Source organism: Anopheles darlingi, chromosome 3 (assembly GCF_943734745.1).
Source record: "Anopheles darlingi chromosome 3, idAnoDarlMG_H_01, whole genome shotgun sequence".
Classification (NCBI taxonomy): domain Eukaryota; kingdom Metazoa; phylum Arthropoda; class Insecta; order Diptera; family Culicidae; genus Anopheles; species Anopheles darlingi.
The window spans coordinates 28,324,263-28,340,007 of NC_064875.1; the positions used below are offsets into that span (position 1 = coordinate 28,324,263).

Here is a 15,745-nt window from a genome sequence, read left to right on the forward strand (position 1 = left end):
CTATTAGTCATCCATCGGCCTCGGTGATTTCATAGCGAACCGGGGAGCACACTTTCGGGTGCTTTCTTTCGCATTTGTCAGCCCTGTACACGCAACCAAAAGCACCGTTTTTCTTATCAGCGTGCGATAATTAGTCTTTGCCGCGCCTGTTGCGCGTCAACTAGCAAACGAAAAAAAAAACCATATAGATTACAACCACCATCGGCACCGAGAGCGAAACACTTCTATCAGATCGTGAACATGGTTTGTGCGGCCCGGTTTATGCTCTCCGCAGGGCGACCAGCGCGAGGCTCTTTTGCGAAAAGAGGGTGAAAGTAATAAGCCCTTTTAAGCACCGCTTGAGCTTGTGTTTGCGAAGCGTTAGGTCATGTTAGGTGAGCAGCAGGTGCGGTAAGTCTGTCTGATCGATCGGAACGACATTAGACATCGTTAAAAAAGTCATTAATTTTCATAAATCTCCCCTTGCAGCAGCAGCAGTGATGACGAGCGATAATGGCGGTTTGATGAAGCTGGTAGGAGAAGGAACAGTTCTTTACGCATGCAACTAGCTCATTTGCAACAGCGACGACCACCATACCTCTCTCTCTCTCTGTCTCTCTCCGGTGATGGTGCAATTCGACCTACTAGTTCGCGGCCGATAGTCACAGGTCGAGGCCGTCAATTTCCACGCGATTTTCCCGGTACATTCGCTGTGTGGCTGTGTGCGATGTCGAGGGCTGAGTACCCCCGAGGTCTGCGCGCACTCACGACGTTGGCGCTCATAATAGTAGCGTGTTGGATCGCGCCAATATCACATGGCGGGCGCTGGTTGGTTGGTGGTTGGACACATTGCTGGTTGCCACCAGTACCAGCAGTCGCGCCAGTAATACACTTGTTCGTCGTCACGTTGATATCATATCGCCGCTTGCTGCACACACCACACCGAGAGATCGCGACGACGACGACCGCCTGACATGAATATTTGAATGCCGTCTAGTCGCGTCTTGCTCCCCACGTTCTCGTTGGTCGGTGTGTGTGTGTGTATCGGGGGAGCTTAGATTGGATGGGGCCATAACGTAACGTGTGCGTATGTTGTCGTTGCTGTCGGTGGTGCGGTGCGGCCCGACTCGAGAGTCCCCCATAGTTACGTACCCAGGAAAGACGTCTCTCGTGCCTGGGCGTAGTTGTGCGTTCGATGTGCGGTTCGAGCTCTCTTCGTGGTGTGGAGCTTTAGTAGGTGTTTCTGCATCACCTTTCGACTCGACTATAACTCGCGTGGAGTTACACCGGACACTAAAATAGAGAGATATATAGAGAGTGAAAAAGAACACAAGGGCCCCCTGGCCGCCGGCAATTTTCGGACTTTCGCCGTGTCACCGTTGTTGTGCGTTCTTTATCGATTAATAATTATAGGTGTTTCGTGCGCGGAATGGACGTTGGTTTTTGCACTTAAACGGTTGCCTCCCTCTCCTTCCGCCGTTGCCAAAGACAACGCATGAACCACAACGGTTTTAGGTGCTTCCCGGTGGTGTCGTGCCGAGATCCGTGTGCTAGTCGAAGAAAGTGCGCGTTTCGGGATGGCTGCTACTTAGCCTCACGTGTAAGCGCCACTGCCACAAGTGTCCAAAGCAGCAGCAGCAGCAGCAGCAGTGGTGGCGATGATGATGAGGGTAGCATTAGTGAAAAGCGATTTTAATACTAGCGCTTTATCGCGCACTTATCACCATCAAGGTGTGTAGAGGCTTGTGAAGGCTTATCGGGGATCCACTTGCCCTGCAGCTCTAGTATGAAGCGTAGCTGATCAGTGCACATGACGACGGTGCGTTACGTGAAAAACCAGCCGCGCAAGTGTTCACGTGCCCTGTTCTCAGCGTGTTGTCTAAGGCATCGGCCAGCCTTGGATGATGACAACGCACACACGACACTACTCTGCACTGCAATGCAGACTGCAATGAATGAGAGATCAAAAAAAAAACGGTGGAAGCTGTCATAGCTCAAGGCATTATGTTATCAACGGGCGCTTATCGGGAGGGGCGTATCGACAAGCGCGGTCGGGGACCGTACCGGAGCGACGGCGACGGCTAACGTCAAACCACAACGTCGACCACGACACCGGCTGAAACTCGCAAACAAATTAGCCTCCGTCTTCCACAGTCTGCGGTGTGTGCGTGTGCTCGCGACGACATCAACATGTTTATCTAAGCTGCCACCGCAACACGCTGAACATGCGCGGCACTACTGAGTATTGGCCGCAGACAGCAGCAGGTTATCTGACGTCCCTTGCTCCTCCGTCGTCGTCGAGATGGAATAGGGTGACAAGCAGCAGAGAAGCTGCAACCTGTGTGCGCGACTGTCTCGTCGATTTGTAGTGTACATTCTAATACGAGTGTTGTGAAAGAAGAAAGATTTTTCTGAAAATAATCCCTTCCAGGACAACCAGGTCGCCGTTACCTTCATTATTAATTCATCGCGTTAAGAATGGTGATAAACTCCATTGGCATTGGCCACCAGAAGTACGCGAAAGTGAAATCATTCTCGCACAAAATCGCACGCAGGTTTTTTTTTTGGGGTACTGATTGCGCATGCGACTACCGGTGTGCGTTTTGTTTACTCGCTCCCGGCTGCGCGTGTGGTTGTGGGGGTGCGAACTAGCTCCATTGCGTCATCATCTTCGAACTTGTCAACCTGTTTGCTGTGTACGCTGCGTGCTAGCTTGGCGCGATAGTACTCTTAGATTGTAACAGGCGGTGGTCACTTCTCTCGATACACACGCAAGCGCTATCGGAGGTTGTGATTGGACTTGTAGAACTCATTGTTGGTAATGTTGGGACCGATATTGTTATTGCATTATCTTCGATGTACAACGGCGTTTGTACTGTTTAATTCTATTACCAATAAGCTCTCATTTGCATTAGTCTCACTGTACAGACTGGTACCTTTCAGACACTCTCAAGAACAACGATGCAAAACGGTTGCTTGTTCTTTTGGGCCCTGGGGTTGTTCCAGAACTCTGAGTTGCTTGCATCGTGCTGGAGGTTTTCTTGGAATCATCAGCACACCACACCAACTCTGGCACGCCTTGGCACACTATTTCAGCCCATCACATGCTTGCTGTGTTCGATTCTTTCTTTCAAACCAAACACAAACACACACGGGAGGGGTACCCCTATGAGAACAGAAAACCACATCCAAGGCGAAAGAAGAAAAAAAAAACTTCTTGGATCAATAGCGCTTGTACAGTGGAGCCCGCCCGGTGCACTGTTCTGTTCGGTTCCTCCGTTGCATCGCCTTTCGATGCTGGTGCATTATTTATATTCTGGCTGGCGGTACACTGCCGCCGTTCTGCTAGCTGACGGTGCCCTCTGCTGTATCGTCTCGTCCCCGGGCGGTGCGGTTCCATTGGCGAACGAACACCCCGATGGTAGCGCTGCTCGTTTGCGTGACCAAGGGTAATATCACTGTCCGATGGGTTTTCGAAATGAGTTGCATGTCTAGCCGGCTAAAGGCAGTAAAGCATTTGCATCGCAACAGGCCCAAGAAGCCATCGGGAAGCCATTTTCATGGCAGATGCCTAAGATACGAAAGCATCATTACCGAGCTTCTTATAGAAGAAGGTGTAATGTAAAATCCGCGTAATTAATACTACTTCATTTAGTTCACATTTAGTATTTTGAAGCTCAAAGTTGCATGAAGTTTCGTTGATACCGCTGCTCCTAATCATCAAGATGGGGTTTCAGTTTCCGCTTCGCGATATTAGTGCTATTTACTGACCTCTTTCCGGTCCCTTTTGCTGACCATTTCTTTCCACGCACCTTGTGTCGCCGGATCCCGGATGCCTGCCTTCAGGTGCCTCCAGGTGGTGTAACCTATCTTATCTTGTTTGGTGCAATTACAGTGTTTTAGCGCTTTGTTGTTGGGAGGACCATTGGGTCCACTATCGTCGGTACCTACATATGTTTTTATAGAGCTCTTATCGTGTGCGACCTTTGAAGGTTGTGCGAAGCTGTCTGGTGTTGTCCGGCCCACCGGCACACCAACCGCAAGGCTGGAGGCGGAGGGGGGGGGGGGGGGATTGATTAAAGCGCCGTTCTGCCGAAATGGCCATCTATGTTTCAAAGTAGTTGTCTGCGTGTCAGGTCCGAAATATCTGTTTGATCGATCTTATTCGGTCTAGGTGAACCATTCTGTTTTCCTTCAAATCTGATTGTCAATAATTTGGATAAATTTGTCGGAACAAATTGTGTCAGGTCGGGTCAGGTGAGATGGTCCTATAATTGATTCTGATTTCCTTGTGGCATCATTCATCATTAGATCATTCTCCTGTTCGGTACCCACGGCGCGATGCGACGCGCTGCGCTTGTGATGTTTTCAACACTTACTCGTCGACCTTTAACCCTCCCGTGCCTCACATCTTCATGTCGAGACCATCATCATCATCATCACCATCATCACCATCCCGGTGACTACACCTCGATGGTACCGACTTCTGTGCCAAGTGGCTTCCTGTCGATCGGCCACTCGGCTCCACTCGATTCCGCTTCGATCGGTCGCTTAGTGTTAAAGCAAACAGTGACATCAGCGCGGCTGGAGGGCGATGCGAATGACGATTGACGCGATTCAAGAAGATCGCGACCCCGCGATTTTTGCATTCGCATACCCGCCGCCGCCACCGCAGTCGTCGGAAAGCGGCCGAGAACCGGTCACAGTTTCCAACGTGCGCATCGAGTGCCACTTGGGCCTGGGGCGAGCGGGAGCGCACACTATTATTGCTTCGTGTTTGAGCAGCTTTCGGCTCTCGAATTCCTTGGAATTGTTAATTTCATCGGAAGCTGGCGCGATCAGACGGATGAGACGATGACGATGACGCGCACGCCAGCTCTCTGAGGAGCTTTTTATCAGATGACGGGGGGTTCGATGACTACCGATTTCCTCCTCTACAAAGCCGTGTGGTTTTCGTGTGAGAATACTACACTGCGAGTGTGTTGTAGGTGCTTCTGCGTACGCGCCCAGATGAGGGTGATAGTGTCAGTGAAGCACACTTTGCTGCTTCTGCAAACAATTAGCTCCTCCTCGCAAAGCTAATGTGGAACAGTCTGGCGCTGTGCCCGGCTCTGTGGATCTGGATTTATTGTTGCCTCTGTTGTGTGTACCCTGTGTTCCCTTCCTGTGCTGCAGCTCGGACGAGGATGTGGAATGTACACAAAAATATTTACCATTCCTGGACGGGGGCCTCCCGAGAGCTTACTCGCCCCTAGATGGTTCAATAAGATGGTGAGCACTAAGTAGAGGTTGCTGTAGCCCGCCTTCACAATTCGGACACGTGTTGCGATCATCCGGCGCGAGGAGCAACAGCTTGCTTGATCGGCGTATTACTAGCCCGCGTGATCTGGGGGCGCTCGTTCGATAGTCCTACGCTACGTTGCTCTGTTCTAGAAAATCCAGATTCCGGATCCAAACCGTGTAGGCGAGGCGCCCATTCTTGGCCTTGTCTACGGCCCTGCATGACGCCACATATGTAAACTCACACACACACACACCGATGGGCGGTGCGTAATGCAAGAATGCTCATTCAGTCGTCGTCCGTGAGTTCGCCTTCGCATTCGAGGTGATCTCATCGTGACCACATCTCCCCCCCGGGGGTTTATGGGTCAGATCGCTCGATCGAACGACAAATCTCAGTAGTAGCTGCTGTTGGAGATGGTACTGGCTGGGATTGTTGCCGATGGTCTCGGCTCGCTGGTGCATCGGCTTCGATGCAGATACTCTCGAGTCCGGCGGATGCTTTCCTTCCTTTTCCTGCCCCCAATCGGAGTTAATCGGAAAAGAACCGGTTTACTCTGGAGCCTTGGAGTTGGAGGCGTTTATGGGGGCGGGCGGGCGGGCGTGGGGAGCAGGGCTACGGAGTTATCGATCGTTTATGACCTTCGGCCTATTATAGGTTTGGTCCAGCCCGCGATACCACCAGGGGCTGCTTGCTTTTAATTAAATTAATGTGAGTGACTCCGCCAAAATTGTGCTCCTGGGTGGTCTCTTCCACGGAAGCATCCGGCCCTGCTGTGTGTGTTTGTGTCCTTGCGGATTTGCCGGAGCTGCAGCACCATGAAACCTGACCATCCAGGCATCCCTATATAAGGGCGTCCATTGGCGGTTTCATTACGTCGTCGTCGTCGTCATCATCGTCGTAATGCCCGTATGGTTGATGAGGTTCGCTGAAAACCAGCAGCCGAACCAGCAGAGAGAGGTGGAGGTCCTTAGCAGACCGTGATCAGGATCAACATGATGATGACGCGCCCATATGATATGGTATCGTTTGTTTTCGCCGCCCCTTCTGTTTATAACCCTTTTGCCGCTGCTCCTCCTTCTGTGTCTATAACGAGTTAACATTACTGTCTGATGTGGCTGATGGACGGACGTGTTCACGAAAATGTGAACTCGCAGATGGATGTCATCGGAGCGAGGAGGGGGATGTTTATACAGAGAGAAGGCAAGATATGTCGGGCGGGACCTGGTCATGCCCCATGTGTGCAGGTCATTGCAGGTATCGAGCCGACCGACTGTGTACCGTAAATCAGAGCCACCTTTGATAGGTGGTAAAATTATAGGGCAGGTCACCTTCCGGAGCCAGTTTTTCACTTCAGTTCTTGACACTCCAGTCCTCGAAGAAGGCAGTAGACTGAGAGAGTATTGAGCCGAAGGGTTTTCTTGCACCACAAGAGGTGGCCACCACGCCGTGATTAATGTGCCGATCAATCAGCCAGCCAGCCCCTCCTGTGTGCTGTCGAAGGGTGACGGTGCTCCTGCGTGAAGGGTTTTTGCCAACTAAACGTATCATTTGGTGCAGTGTTGTACTCCGAGCGAGCGAGCGTGCAGTAGTCGTCGTCGAGGTGTGCGCTTGGAGAGCACGAACGAGAACCAATGTGCCAATATATGAAACGGTTGTGATGGCGCCTGTGATGCAGGGGCGGGCGAGATCATGGGTGCTCCTTAGCCTCACACTCCGAGGAGGAGATTAGACCTTAGCGACACGCGACTAGACGACGACGTAGGAGTGCGTAGGAGTTCCGAGTTTACCTCTAAACTTGCTCACCGCTCGTCGAAAGGGAAAGGCGAATTGATTTCGACATTCTTCAACTTCGGATCATGATGATGATGATGATGTATTCCAGTTGGAGTGCATGAGATACTGGTCTGGTCCGGTCTGGTCTGTTGGGAGTTGCGCGAGGGTTGAGGGTTCGTATTTCATTGACATGGCGACTCCACGTTCTTGCGAGCGTAGGGAGGTGTACCTCCAGAGGTGAACTGCACTGAACTGTCAACTGTTATGAAGTTGAGATGTTGTCGAATTGTGACTTACACCGTGTCTAATATATTCTCATACAAATTTTTGCTGGACGTTTTGCTGGATTTTGGTACATTTACAGCACCTAGTTCAAGTATCGATATTTTCCTGTAAAACTGTAGTGTTTACTTAGTATTTTGAGAGATGGATTGGTGGTCTGATTTTAGAAACGATAAAATCATTACGTGCCTGCGTTTTAAAAATCTATCGCGGCACGTTGCACGAGACTTTGTGTTTTCAAGTGAAAACTATTTGTTCTAAAGCAGTGTCTTAATGTCCAAAACGATAGATTGTGATCCAGAAACATCAAGGGTGTAACAGATAATCAAAGGAACATCCCCAATTTTCAAATTTGGGCTAGTATGAAGGGTAGAAGGGTGCGTAATGCAAGCGCGTCAAGGTACCCCTAGTTTTTATTGAAAAAGGTGTAAAAATTAACTCAATGTATTAAAAAACAGAAGTTTTAGAGAAAGTAGTGAAACCTAGCTTGGAAAGATTGTACGGGAACGACGATTATGTCTTCCAGCAAGATGGAGCACCCTCGCACACAGCGAATTTGGTCCAAGACTGGTGCAGGAACAATTTAATCATTTTTGTAGCGAAGCAACGAATGTTCACCAGATCTTATACCAACTGGACTTTTTTCGTTTGGTCGTACATGTTATCGAAATTAAACGACCATAAACTGCCCAGTTTGGCCCATTTCAAAGCCACTTCAAACAAAATTTGGGATGGAATGTCTATGGAAATCGTCCGTGCCGCGTGCGATGGGTTTGAGAAGCGATTGAAGCTAGTAAAAAAAGTAAGGGACGGAGTAATTCCGAAACCTAAGTTATAATTAATTAGTATAAGTTTCTTAATAACAAAAAAAAATTGATGGTTGAAGTTGTATGAGAATAATAATATAATAATATAATAATATGTTATTTTTTCTGAAATTCCAAAATGATTTCTTCAAAATTATTTGTATACAGAGGGTGCAGCTTGTGGGGTCATTATTTGCATATCATAGTTCGATTTCACCAGGTGATAAGAAAACTCCTACGCGTCCTGGGCTCGTTTTTTTGTAGGTGCCGACTCTGATGTACAGGTGTGAAGCCTCGATGACGTGTAAACTGTGAAGGGATTAATGGCAGTTAAGACACACACACAATTACGAAACGTCGATAATCAAATGCAGTTAATCCCGCGAGAGGTTAGATGTTAGATGCCCTCCAAGCCATGCCATGAATTCGACGAAACTCCTCTTCCTGGTTTATTAGTACCAGTGTTGTGGGTGCATCGCCGTGGTAGAGTCTGCAGGGCAGAAGAGCTAATGCATTCATTCGCGCAACGCACCTTGACGTGATGATGTTTCCAAGATTTTATGACCAATTCGTTCCAAGCACTCACTCGCCGGCACTGGTCCGAAAGCTCTCCAAATTCCATGACACACCACCAGCACACACCCCCCGTTTGGGGCGCACATCATAACGAAACTCGTAAACTTTTACAAGGCAATTCCGGTCCATCGGGTTATACTGCGCCGCCAGCCATCCCCAGCACCTATCACATCGCTTTAAAAGCATTATCGACTCCCGGGAAGTCGAACCGGGCCGACCGTCGACCAAAGATTAGCTCATCGCGATGGTCACCATCGCTGCCGAGGCTCCGATCACCGATCTGATATGGCGGTTGGTCGGTCTGGTCAGGTCCGCAAAGTGGTGACATCTACGACTTACGTCCGAAGTCTGTCCGAAGTGTGAAGCCGCCCGGTGGGACCGGAAAGACTCCGTCGTTAACGTCGGATGACGGGGGATCGTGTTAAGTAAGTGCCTCCCTCTGAGAGGTCAGTGACGTCCGTTACTGCTGCTGCTGCTGCTGCTGTGAGGAGGGGAGTCTGTTTGCGTACAACTAGCTCGCAATGGCGCTATAACACCTATATCGATCGCTAGGCCGTGGGCCCCCGAATGACATCATCGCCGAGGCGCGCTCGAACGCGTCTAGTTACGCATTTTTACAGCATCGTTGTCCTTCTAAGGGCAGCTCTTTCGACTCGTTCGAGGTGCGGTACGATGCGACAAGTCCAAGTCCGCCCGACTTCGACACCAAGAAGAATCGACAAAATCAGGAGTCCATTCTGAGAGACCATTCTGGGAGTACGCTCGGTCCGAACTTCCGACCCGCACACTGGATCGTGGGCGCGATCGCGCTTCCTTATGGTTGTGTCAGGGGATTTGTTATGTCTTGCGGGAGCCAGTTTTGGGGAGATCCGACCCCACAATCCGGATGGTGTGACTTTAGTATCTCAGCCTGTATCTCATGCTAATTACTCCACATTAGTATCAACCTAAAATGGTCGCCTAGATCGGGCGTGTTGGGGTGTGTGGTGATACGCTTGGATACTACCAAGTGGGACATAACGGTGACCATTCAACCGTCGTCCAATAACAGTGATGATGATGATGATGTCCTCTTTAGCGCGTGGCGTCGAGAATGTCTCGTTCGACAGCAATCGGTATTTGGCCGGAAACTTGTGGCAATGAATTGGTATGCCTTGAGGCCGTAGTATGCCACCTCCGCGTCATCATCGGCGGTACCAGACGCTAGGCAAATGTCTTGGTGAATGTCAATTTGCTCTCTCGGTCGCGCTGCTGTGTTTGTGTGTAGGTCGTTCGTCGGCGGCGGCACCACCGAAGTGATTAACGACGCCGATGTCGCGAATCTTGCGCCACAACAGTCGCTGTTGTCGTCGTCATCGTCGTCATCGGCGATGGCGTCATCGATGCGGGTGTAGACCCTGGGAGGACTCGCGTTTACACTGTGTGTGTGCGTGCGTGCGTGTGTGTCTGGGAATGCAACACCTGTTGCAATACTTGACCCTGGAGCCGTCACCCGGAAGGTCACGAGGGTTCGAACCGGAGGATACTGTCCGACAATGTTGCAAATGTTTTGGCGACGTGAGTTGTTCCGAGGAAAGTTGAAGCTAAGTTCTAGAGGATTGCGATTACAAACGAGCAATGAGGCGCTGTTCTGTTATTCTGAGGCGACGTTAGTAGCTGGTAGGGTTTAGACGCGGACCAATCTGCAGTTACTGTTTCAATCACCTCAGATAAGAGAAGCCTCTCGTCGGCCTCTCGTCGGTCTCTCGTCTTTAAACCGCGCAAAGACATCAAAGAGGACGTATAGGTTTCTCGAGAGCATGTGATACGATGTCGTGATACATCTCTCCTTCCTAATGGTCTGCCTGTTGCGCTAATGGAGATGTCACTTTGCTAGCCCGGGAATTGAAGTAGCATGCACCGTTAATAGTCATTTTACGACAACAAACCTGGCGTGGCGTGTGGCTCGCTCTCCTTCTCTCTCTCTCTCTCTCTCTCTCTCTCTCTCTCTCTCTCTCTCTCTCTCTCGCGGTTGCAGTTGTAGGGCGCACTCCTCGACGCAACTGCGACGTCGTCGGTCCAGAGGATTACGTGAAACGTCGAGAGTCGGCCGAGCTTGACCATTTGGCGAATGATTTATCAGCCATCTTGTGCGTGTTGCGGGTTTATGGACACGCGCTCGGCCTTTACTCCCCGGTGATCAACTCTGTGTGTGTGTGTTCGCATGGACACAGATCACTTTCCTGTGATATACGCCCCTCGGCTGCGAATTCAAGTGTTTTTGGGACGGATGTAACCAGCCGGCGAGGGAGGGTGCGCTCCTGGCCCGGAAAAGCCGAGTGTCAAGCACCCCCATCACCACAGGGGGAGGTCTCGTTTTGGTTAACGATTACGTGGGATACGGAATGGCTTGGCTCTCGGCACATCGTTGGGCGAGCAATGAAAATGCGAGTAACTGGACGGGACAACGCGAACCAAACGGAAAGGGGTTTGTTGGGGGGGCTCGGTGGCTGTTTGCGAATTTTGGATGGAAAATGTGAAAGTTGGAACTGACTCCGGTCGGCATGCGGGTGGAGAGCGGCGCCCCATTCGCCGAAAGCACGGACCCGTGACGGGAAGAGAGATACGGTTTGTGTTTTTTTTTGTTTTTGTTTTTGGGGTGCCAGGGGAAAATGGCAATATTTTCCTTTCCCTTTCTTTTTCACGGTGTGGTTGTCGCCGGCCGGTCTGGTAGTGGGATATGTAACGAGATAAGATCGAAGAGAGGAGGGGAGTGAGGGAGCGATCGTGGCTCTCGCTCGCGGTGGAGGTGTCTCGAGATGTCAGAGATGCCAGAGATAGTAGAACATATTCTCTGTCTGCTTTTAAGCAATCGTTCAAAGATGTTGTTGTGGTGGTTAGAAAGCTTTGGAGATACGGTAATTGACACGATGCCGTTGATATGAGAAAGAAGTGGAACGTTTTTGTTTTAGTCGATGGTTAGCTCTTTGTTCCTTTAATGCGGTTTTTTTATTGGACTATAAAATAGAATCTACAAATTAGGCCAAACACCGTGTACAATACACATTCTCCTTAATCAAAGCGAAACAATTTCTCACTAAATGCTCGAAATTTTATTAAACTATTCTTGAAATGTATAGAGCTTTTAGAATGATCTGTTCCTTAACTCTGTTTGGTTAGCTTCAAACGCTTTTTCAAAATCTTTTTACTGTTGTTGCTTTTTACTGTATTTCTATCGGGAGTTTGTTCCAAAATTTTGTATGACAGGCAAAAATGGACAATTTTTGTTAGATTAGCTTCGTTTAACTATAGTTTTACGAAAAAAAAAACTTCGAGGATTAGTAAGACCATGCTTTTTTTGTAATTAAAATCAATCAAATTGGTTTGATATGAGTTCTAGACCAGAACATTTTTGTTCCAGACCAGAACACAAAAGGAGCACTTTCCGATTTGTAGCTCCTTTTCATTCCTACATTCTTTACATTATTTTTAAACGTTTCACTAAGCATCGATTTTTCTTTTGCAAATAACACTTCAATTCTTCACGATATCATTTTAGAACAATTGATAGTTCCTATTGCTCTATAGCAGCCTTGAGTATTTCACTGTCGCTCTAGTATATTTACCGTAACTTGTTTCAAATTGATCAAACAAATCTTTATATAAGCTGTTTTCTATACAGACCGTTGTGATTTTTATTGTATTCATTCATCAGCAACATGAATAACGTGCTTTGTCTTAACTATGATCAGTTACGGCCGCATGTTTGCCTATATTCTAGAGAAGAGTCTTCACACTTCCCTATAAAGGATTTTTTTACATATCTAAAAATGGACGAACCGTATGTTCCTTATAAAGGATTACGACAGACAAAATAACCTTATACCTCAAGGTGTATCAAATTCGGTCCTTATACTTCTTGATATAGTCTGAACCACTAATTGAAAAGGGTTAAGCAGAACTCGAAGCGAAAATTTATAACTTATTTTAGGCTTTAGCACCAAAAAGTGAATCCATTTTGTTAATATTCGACAAGCTTCAAGCTTCTTAAACAAAAAAAAGTTGCCCTGAAATCAAGCAATAATTATCCAAACAGTTATCAACCTTCAAAAACCCCTCCCGATTTGTTATGCTACTCTCCTTGGGCTTTACTCAGCCTTAATCCGTCGATGACATTCGGCGCCTCATCTCTATGACACCGCCTCTACTTACCGCTGGTGCTACGGTGATTTCGAAATTGATTCACCTAAAATACGCAAACCGCGACAGTGGCTACCACCCATCCACCCACTCATCAACCGCCACTCGGGAACAGAAGCCACCCACGGGCAAGCTGGAAGCAAAAAGCGCACCGGAACGAAATGAACGGGAAGTAGGTGAAGGCGGGCAAAAAAAAATGGAAGCAAACTTCCCCTTCATCGACACGCCTGTACGACGCCGCCGCCTCCACAGAACGCACACACGCCCACCCACCCACCCACCCTCAAACCCAACTTCCTTCCGCCTGTTGCGCCGCAATTGCCGCGTGGCGGATCACGACACCTGCGCAAAGTAAGCATTTTGCCTTTTTTGCACAAGGCGTCACAAATGGTCGGTGGCCGCCGGTGTGACTCCAGCGGCTAATTTTAGCCAACGACGCCATCGTGTTGATGTCGATGATCACCCTGGCCACCACCGGTGATCCAACCTGAAGCATTGGTTGGAATGGATCCCTTTTCGATGGCACTTCAAGGGACGCCTCGAGCCGAATGGCCGTTCATTTGGTGGTCCCGCAGAGGACTTAACGATCAATGATGTGTTGCTGCATTTTTACCTTCTACTTCTTGCTCTCGATCATCGAACATGATCACGGTGTTTGTTCGGTTTTTTGTTGTTGTTGCTTTTCTTAATCAAAGTAGATTTATGGATCATTGTGTCGAGACAAATGGGCGTCGTCTTCCCTTGTTTGGTGTTGCTGCGCCTCGCGAGGGCGCCATCAGACGGTGATTTTGTTTTCGTAAAATCGCCATAAATCTTGGTGCAGCATGGTGCGAGCACTCCGCTCAGTCGCTCACTTCCTGACGCACCAACGAACTTCCCGCTTGCATTTGATGACGAAATTCGCTTCTTCCGCTAATGTCAATGGGCGCGATGCGAATGAGCTTTTGCACTAGCAGTCATCAGGCATCGAGAAGCCGAGGTTTAATGGAAGAGATCAGAAGCTCTGCAGCAGCCACGATCACCTTGAGTCTGGGGACAATATTTATTCCCGCAATTAGTTGTCGTCCCGCGTGGTAGTAGTAGTAGTAGTTGGGCTGTCAAGAAGTGGATGTCTTGCGACTAATTAATCGAAGGAACAGCTCGAGAAGCCCGCAGATGCAGCAGATCCTTTTCCAAATACGGTGACGCTCAGCAGCGGCTTCTCGGGAGAAAGGAAAGGAAAGAGGGGGCCCGAGGGTCATCGTCAGGGACCTTCCGCCTCCTCCTCCTACAGAGACGACGCACTCGAGTACACTTTCTCCCCGCAGGCAGGCTAATTGGATTTTCGAGGATTTGGAGATGTGTTTGTCGGCGGGCCGGCGGCGGCAGCGGCGGCGAATAATGCCTTCCGATTCCTGGGCTAACCGGTTTTCGGTTTTGTTCAGAGAGGATAGGGAGGGTATGTATGTGGAGATGGCGCCCACAAAATCAACGCCAATTCGCCAACCAAAAACCTGCCATCAGCTCAGCGCAGCGTCAGCATCGGTCAAGGTTCGCGCAAGGCACTGGCTTTGACCAAAGCTTTGCGTTTGGTGCGTTTGGCGTGACCATGACTCCTATCCATGACGCTGCTAACGACAAATGCCGCCTCCTCGTCGTCCGTGGTTGTCGTGAAATTTTGAGACCTCCTCGTCCTCCTCCTAGTCGTCGTTGTCTCCTCTGGCCATCCGTGTTCGACGTGATCCATCACTTTTTCTCATTTGCATCCCACTTACGGGCGTTGGCGCCTCGCTTAAGGTTCGCTCAATTTGGCTGACCTTGGCTTTGCTCGTTGGGCCAGTTTGTCCGTGTCCGTGTCCATCGAAAGAGTCACCAGGCGGGGTACGCTTCCGTCCCCACTACTACTGTTACGCGTGGGCGACAAATTATGTCACCTACATTCCTGAAGTGGTGGCGTAGGCTCAGAGTTGAACGAAAAAAAATAAATAAATAAAAATCAAATTTCGAAAAAAATACTCCGGATCGACCACAAGGTCTACAAGAGAGGGAAGGAGGCGAGGGGGGGGGAGGAGGTATTGCCTTGTGCACCCACCCACTCGGTGTGACACTACACCGAGCATGGACATTGCTACTGGCACGCTGGACGAAGTGTGTTGCGTTTTATTACCTTTTGTACCGAAGCACAAGGTGCCAACAACTCACGAGCACGAGTTCCGACTTAGACTCAGTTAGGCAGTGGAACGGTAGGAGAAGGAGTTCGGTGAGGAGTGCATGTGTGTGTGTGTGACCAATTTCAATACGGTCACGATTTGCTTAAGCGACGGCTTTCTATAAGTGGCCTAGCCGTGGGGATGGATAAGATACGGAACTGGAACTGGATTGGACTGGACTGGACGCAGAACGAACAGAAGACTTAAGCGACGAACCCCACCCCGTACCGTCCTGAGCGTGTCTTGCGGTTGCTTCTCAGCGCGCTTTCTGTTACACTTTTCTTATCAATTATGGATGAGATTAGTGTAGGTAAAAGAAGACAGAGAATAGAAACCTGTTAATCGAAATACCTTAAAGCTAGAGTGTTCTGTTTAGAAGTCGGAGGTCGGAGGGGCGACTTCGGTGGCTTTAGCCCCAAAAACATTGGCCATATGAATATGGATAGTAATGGAGTTATCTACTGTGCTCTAGAGCTAACAGGCTAAACCGGCCGTTCTTTTCGTGTGCTGCTGCTGCTGCTGCTTCTCATTTGCATCTAGAATAGCTGGAGAGATAAACGATTCCAAAAAAAAAAACAAACTCAAAAAAACTTAAAAACCTCTCTCTCGTCCTGTAGACGATATGTAGACCACCTGTTAATGTCTTGTCGTGTGGACGCGCATACATTAACCTTTCG

At 49.2% G+C, this 15,745-nt stretch overlaps 1 protein-coding gene across 14 annotated transcripts in view; it reads left to right on the forward strand.

Moving 5' to 3' along the window:
- Positions 1–15,745, forward strand: part of LOC125957803 (dystonin) — a 164,679-nt gene that overhangs the window by 41,478 nt on the left and 107,456 nt on the right. Inside the window, exon 1 of one of the 14 annotated variants that reach the window (XM_049690731.1) lies at positions 975–1,062. The exons of 11 other annotated variants lie outside the window; for them this stretch is intronic. The gene's annotated coding sequence lies outside the window, so the exon portion shown is untranslated. Of the gene's footprint in view, positions 1–974; positions 1,063–1,153; positions 1,364–15,745 lie in introns of those variants that run through there. 2 more of the 14 variants (XM_049690730.1, XM_049690728.1) reach the window with 2 other exon arrangements.